A 6,765-nucleotide genomic window follows, 5' to 3' on the forward strand; every position below is an offset into this window, starting at 1 on the left:
CTAGTCCCGCAGGGGTCCGAGAGGGCAGGGGTCAGGGAGGGGTGGGTCCCGGAGGAGAGGGGTCCCGGGAGGGGAGGGGGTCTCCGAGGGGAGGGATCTGGGAGGGGTGAGTCCGGGAGGGGAGGGGTTCCTGGAGGAGAGGGTGCCCGGGAGGGAAGAGGGTCCCGGAGGGGAGGGATCTGGGAAGGGTGAGTCCCAGAGGGGTGGGGTCCTGGAAGGGAGGGGTCCGGGAGGGCAGGGGTCCCGGAGGGCAGGGGCTCATCCTCTGGGCGCCTGGATGGGAAAGGCCACAGGGTAAAAAGGCTGCAGTCGCCCTCCAGTGTTGTGTAACTTTTGAGTCACTTTTGACACAAACTAAAGCGAAGACGACAGTGCTTGTGGCGCCCCAGCCGGCTGCTGAAGAGGGACACGTTCTTTGGGATTTGCCTACAGCGACGCCAGGCGGAGGCTCTTAGAGGGGTCGGGCACGGTGGCTCACGCTTGTAATTCCAGCACTTCGGGAGGCCGAGGTGGGCGGATCACTTGAGGCCAAGAGTTCAAGACCAGCCTGGGCAACATGGTGAAACCCCGACTCTACTAAGAACGCAAAAATTAGCAAAGTGTGCTGCACATGCCTGTAATTCCAGCTACTCAGGAGGCTGAGGCACGAGAATCGCCTGAACCCGGGAGGTGGAGGTTGCAGTGAGCCGAGATTGTGCCACTGCACTCCAGCCTGGGCAACAAAGGGAGACTCCTCAACAACAACAACAACAAAAATAATAATAATAATAGTAATAAAAATAGGTCAGGAGCTTCGTGAGAACCCCGAGGTGCAATGGCCTCGGCACCCCAGTTAAGCAGGACTAGATGTCTGCAGCTGAGACCGTGCCAGGGTCCTCGGGTTCTCCTTTGCCCACCACTCACTTCCTTCTTTCCTTCAGATACTCTGCTCACTTGGGGCGCTCCCCGGGGTCACCGTGTGCTTGGTGGCTCCCCTCCGAGTGGATGCACAGCTCTCTGAGGTCTGTAGGTGTATCTTTTCGTTCACCCTTGTTGGGAGATGCATTGGTGTTGATGCTGGCAGCTCCAGTCCTTTCATTCTGCAGGGAGCCTACTGCTCAGCCCTCCATTGTCTCGGTGGCAGAGCTTGTGCCAGTTATGTTTAGTTGCCAGCTTTTGACTGTCATAATGCTTCTATTCACGTTGTTTTGGAAAATGTAGCTATTTTTCATGTTAAAATGTGTGTTAACAGGTAGTGAGTTTGTTATTTATGTAGTTAAATAATTTTAAATGTCCTCTTAATTCCTAGTATGGTAAATGTCAATAAAGCTCACATAAACAAAAGCTCTTTGGGGTCCTGTATAATTTTGAAGAATTTAAGGGGTCTAGAGGCTGAAGGGCTTGAGAGGGGCTAACACAAAGTGCTGGGGCCCGTCACTGACACTGCAGCTCCATCCTCGTGCCCTCGTGTAAAACAGGGAAAAGGTGGAAATGAGAAAACCCAACCCGGCTTCCCAGCAAGAGGGTGGCAGGCAAGTGTCACTTGTTTACCTCATAGACAGTGAAGCAGCAGCCCCAGGGTCCACCAGGGCCAAGTGTGCAGAGGCCAACGAAGTGGCCAAGAGGGCCCTGGATTTACCATTTCCTCCAGTTCCTGGTGGCCCTGCGGCCTAGGATGGCTCAGAACAAACAAACAAAAAACCCCAGAGCTCTACCTACACTTCAAGTGAAATTCCCACATTCCTATGAGCACGCCGCAGGGAGGAAACAAGCCGCAGCCAGACAGGCGTTGCAGAGGCCACCATGGGTGCCCGCTGCCAGCGCACGGGCTCTATGCGTGTGTGGGGTGTGGCACCTGGAGCACCCAGCAGCCCAGGACTCCAGCTGTGGCCACGGAGTGGGTGGGGGGGCACACGCTGCTTTGTGTCAGGAATCTCGGACTTGAAGCATACACAAGGTTGGAAGGGCCGTGTGACAGGCGCAGCTGTCGCTATCTAATTGGTCGCTGATGACAGTTGGTAGGATGTCTGCAAAATGCCTGCAGCGTCTAGAGGAGCAGCCTCAGCGGGACAGGCACATTCAACTCAAGGATTTAGATTAAGAGATCCCCTAAAGGAGATTTCTATTCATCCTGTTCAGCAAAAAAAACAAAACAAGCTCTGGACTTGCACGATGGCTCACACCTGTAATCCCTGCACTGTGGGAGGCCCAGGTGAGAGGTTCCCTCGAAGCCCAGGAGTTCAAGACCAGCTTAACCAAGACAGTGAGACCCCGTCTTTACAAAAAGACAAATGAAAAAAGAGCCAGGCCTGGCGGTGCACGCCTGTAGTCTCAGCTCCTTGGGAGGCTGAGGTGAAGGTCAAGGCTGCAGTGAGCCGTGATGGCACCACTGCACTCCAGCCTGGGTGACAGAGCGAGACCCTGTCTCAAGAAAGCCCCAAACTGTGAAGAAAGCACACCCTGACGCTCTCCACGTGCTGCAGGCTCCTCAGGTGAAAGCCCGGGCGGCGCCTCCATGTGGGCAGAAGACACCTCCGGATGTTTCACCAAAGAGGCCACAGGCAGCAAAGGCACCGTGGCAAGCTGCTCAACACCATTATTCATGAGAGAAATGCCAATGAAATACACCTGCTGGGGCTAAAAGCAAATGACAGAAGGTGCCAGGCAAAGTTGGGAACACCAATGGCATGGCTACTTGGGAAAAGCGTTAGGCAGGGGTAGGGTTTTTTTCAACTTTTTTTTTTTGAGATGGAGTCTTACTCTATCCCCTAGGCTGGAGTGCAGTGGCTTGATCTCAGCTCACTGCAGCCCCCGCCTCCCGGGTTCAAGCAGTTCTCCTACCTCAGCCTCCTGAGTAGCTGGGATTACAGGCGCACACCACCACACCCAGCTAATTTTTGTATTTTTAGTAGAGATGGGGTTTCACCATGTTGGCCAAGCTGGTCTCGAACTCCTGAGCTTGAGCGATCCACCCACCTCGACCTCCCAAAGTGCTGGAATTATAAGTGTGAGCCACCATGCCTTGCGTTTTTGTTTTTTTTTTTTTTTTTAACATTTTAAAAATAGACAAGTCACAACTGAGCGGAGGGCGAACAGTTCTGGTTCCCCTGGGTGTTTGGTGAGCTGTGCCAACACCAGGTCAGCACCCAGAGTCCACCATTTGCATCGAGGTCCACCATCGGTCCACCTGTGCTGCCATACCACTACCACTGACCAGGCAGTCTACAAAGAACAGAAACTTACTTTCTCACAGTTCTGCAGGTTAAGAAGTCAGCGTCAGTGGGGCGGCAGGCTTGGTTGTCTGGTGAGAGCTGCTCTCCTCATCTGACATGGCGCTGATGCTCTGTGGGGCAGACCAGGCAGTGTGGGATGAGCCTCTGGCTCCAGGTTCAGGCAATGATGGTGGAGCCCCACAGCCACACGCCTGGAGCATCCGAGAGCATGGACGTCTCATGGACCGTGTGTCCCTCTGCCCCAGCCACAGTGACCACGGGGATGACCGTCTCTGCTCAGCTCACACTCCTGAAAAGCACGGAGGTGCTGGGGCAACTTACGGCAGAAGGCAGGCAGCTGAAACCTGTGGCACCGGGCACTTCGCTGCTTCGAGCAGTAGCCTCCCCCTGCTAGTGGAGGAGAGTCCATCAGAGCCTCCTGCTGCTTGGAGAACCTGGACGTTCCACCCACTGCATGTGCCACCCAACAGGTCTCACGAGTGTCCCCCAGTCTCCTCTCCACAGGGCAGTTTTTGGAAATGAGCATTTGCTTGGCCAATCCTCAGGAACACACAGTCCAAACATCTGATAGCTGGGCATGAGGACTCATCCATAGCAGATCTGTAGCCCTTTTCAAAATGGCCAGAGCGGTGAGATGGTGAAAAATTGCTCAATGTAAAACAAAGGTCACCTGCTGCCCGTCTTCAGAGAATCTTCATTCAAAACTTAGAGGCTAACATTTATTTTCACAGATGTGTACACAGCCCTCTGAAAAATCTGAGGATGACTGTGTTAATGCAGATTGGCACTGAGTTATTAAATATTATAAAATAAGCGCGTTCTGCTGGCATCTTTTCTCAGCTGCCGTGTCCATGCTGCCTGCTGGGATGAATGGCGCTGGAGGAGCAGCTGGGCGCAGGCATGGTGAGGGGTGAGGGCCTGGGAGGCGTGGGCAACAGGAGCGCCCGGCTGCATGCCATCGCCCTCTGCAGAGCCATCGCGCTTCTGAACATCTGGCCACAGCAGCCTGGCTCCCAAAGCTCACCACGCGAAGGACCGACTAAAAGTGAACTTCGTACCCGGAACTGGCAAACGTGGCTTTCGCCTCCCAGAAATTTTACATCAGCCTGTAGAGGACGGTGAGGAACCATCTTTTGAGGGGTCCTGAGGGAGACACAGCCCCGCGCTGCCTGGCGAGCAGCAGGAGCCACAGCCGAGTTCTCGGCCACGGCAGGGGCCCCGTCTTTTGTGCCCACTTTACACAAAGGCAAGTCCAGATGTGCCCATCAGAGAAAACTGGGACCATCATGACTTCCTTCGGATGGATCGAACTCTCCTCTGGTCCAGCCGTGCCCCTCGCCCACGCCCTGTGAACTCTGCCGCCCAGCACAGTGGGAAGCTCATCGAAACTCGTAACTGTCTTTGCTTTGTTTTCCTTCACAGAAATGACAAGGACTTTTAAAACTTGTAAATCCCCATTTCTGCTGGGGAGAAATTTTCCCCAAAGAGCAGGACACCTTGTGAGGAGGCCTCCAGGAATTTCTCTTGTCCTGTTCTAACCTCCTGACCTTGTGTTTGGATGTGTCTGGCAAACCGTGGCAGGTCCTTGGTGTTTAAGGCCAGTGCCCCAGACGGACAGCTCCGTGCTCAGACACGTGGGCAGTGGGGTGCCTGGAGACCACTAGGCTGGCATGTGGTACTTCAAGTGCTGGGCCCTGCTGGGTCTGACATTTGCGTCCCCTGCAGCAGACTGCTTGTCGGGCAGAGTCGTAGCCCTGACCCTCCAACCAGCACAGATGTCGTGAGCTCTGGAGATGGTGTCTGGGAGCGGTGGCGGTGACCGGGAGCACCTGCAGGCACCGCTCTTCTGTGCCAGCTTTCCCACTTGCCAACAGAGGCTGGGAAGCACACGGCGCACACAGGCGCCTCCCCACGATCAAGGCCTCTGGGACGCTGGCTCAGTCTCCTCCCAGACAGCAGGCTCTGGAGGGTCTGGCCTCAGGGCAGCCTGCATCAGCAAAATGCTGGATGCCCATCAGGGCCCAGGACCAGAGCCAGCTGTCCCCACTTCCCACAACCCCAGGCTCGCCCAGTGAGAAGGCTACAGGTGCTGGTGACACCTGACCCTTCACCAGACTGGGACACTAGGGCAGGGCAGACGTCGCATGTGGCTGGCAACTCAGATCCACACCATCATCCCGGGTGAGCCTGTGAGCAGCGATGCCACATGTGCTTCACATACAGCTCTCCGGGAGTCACGCCTGTTCGCCATTCTGTCTCCAGCAGCTCACAATACATACACCCTGAACCAATGACCATGGAACTGAATTCTAACTTCAATTAGCAATAGAATCCAATCAAGGTATTAGGTTCTGTTGGGGAATAAACTTGCTAGGTTTTTCATTCTGTAAGGACATCCTACATGACAAGATTAATTTTTTTTTTTTTTTTTGAGACGGAGTCACGCTCTGCCGCCCAGGCTGGAGTGCAGTGGCCGGATCTCAGCTCACTGCAAGCTCCGCCTCCTGGGTTTACGCCATTCTCCTGCCTCAGCCTCCCAAGTAGCTGGGACTACAGGCGCCCGCCACGTCGCCCGGCTAGTTTTTTGTATTTTTTTTTTTGGTAGAGACGGGGTTTCACCGGGTTAGCCAGGATGGTCTCAATCTCCTGACCTCGTGATCCGCCCGTCTCGGCCTCCCAAAGTGCTGGGATTACAGGCTTGAGCCACCGCGCCCGGCCGGCAAGATTAATTTTAAAAGAACCAAGGGCCTAGCACAGTAGCTCACACCTGTAATCCTAGCACTTTGGGAGGCTGAGGCAGGAAGACTGCTTGAGCCCAGGAGTTCAAGGCCAGCTTGGGCAACACAGTGAGATCCTGTCTCTACAAAATTTTTTTTTTTAAATAGCTGGGTTTGGTGGCACGCGACTATGGTCCTAGCTACTTGGGAGGCTGAGGCTGGAGGATGCTTGAGCCCAGGAAGTCGAGGCTGCAGTGAGCTATGATTGCACCACTGCACTCAAGCCTGGGCAACTGACCCTATCTCTAAAAGTGAATCAAGCACCAAGACCCTTGGTCAAGGCCATACTCACACCCAAACACGTGGCCCACGAGAAGGCCATCACTTTCCACACATTAAGTGCTGGCCATCTTTATTAAATAGAGATGTTTAACATTCAATAGATATCAAAGGTGACAAAAGTTAGGTCATAGTTTACGTGTTAGCATTTGCAGAAACAATAACAACAAATAATAAAAAGTTAAAATAACCTTTGACACACAGCTGCCTTTGCAATCAGCCTTCCTACCGTTCTTCCTCCACCTCTGGTTTGGTGTCTGTGCTCAGGGACAGCAGAAGAGGGGCTGTCTATGCAGCCAACGAGCCCCTGAAATACCAGGAGCCTGGTCCTGGGAGAGGACTTGGAAACAAACCTGTTGGCAAATTATCTTAACCAGTAAGAACTGGAACGATCAGTAAGAAGTCGTTAAACTTCCCTAAATGCAGTCACTTTCTTTTTTTTTTTTTTTTTTTTTTTTTGAGACGGAGTCTTGCTCTGTCGCCCGGGCTGGAGTGCA

The sequence above is a fragment of the Colobus angolensis genome, unplaced genomic scaffold, assembly GCF_000951035.1.
Source record: "Colobus angolensis palliatus isolate OR3802 unplaced genomic scaffold, Cang.pa_1.0 Scaffold136, whole genome shotgun sequence".
Lineage (NCBI taxonomy): Eukaryota > Metazoa > Chordata > Mammalia > Primates > Cercopithecidae > Colobus > Colobus angolensis.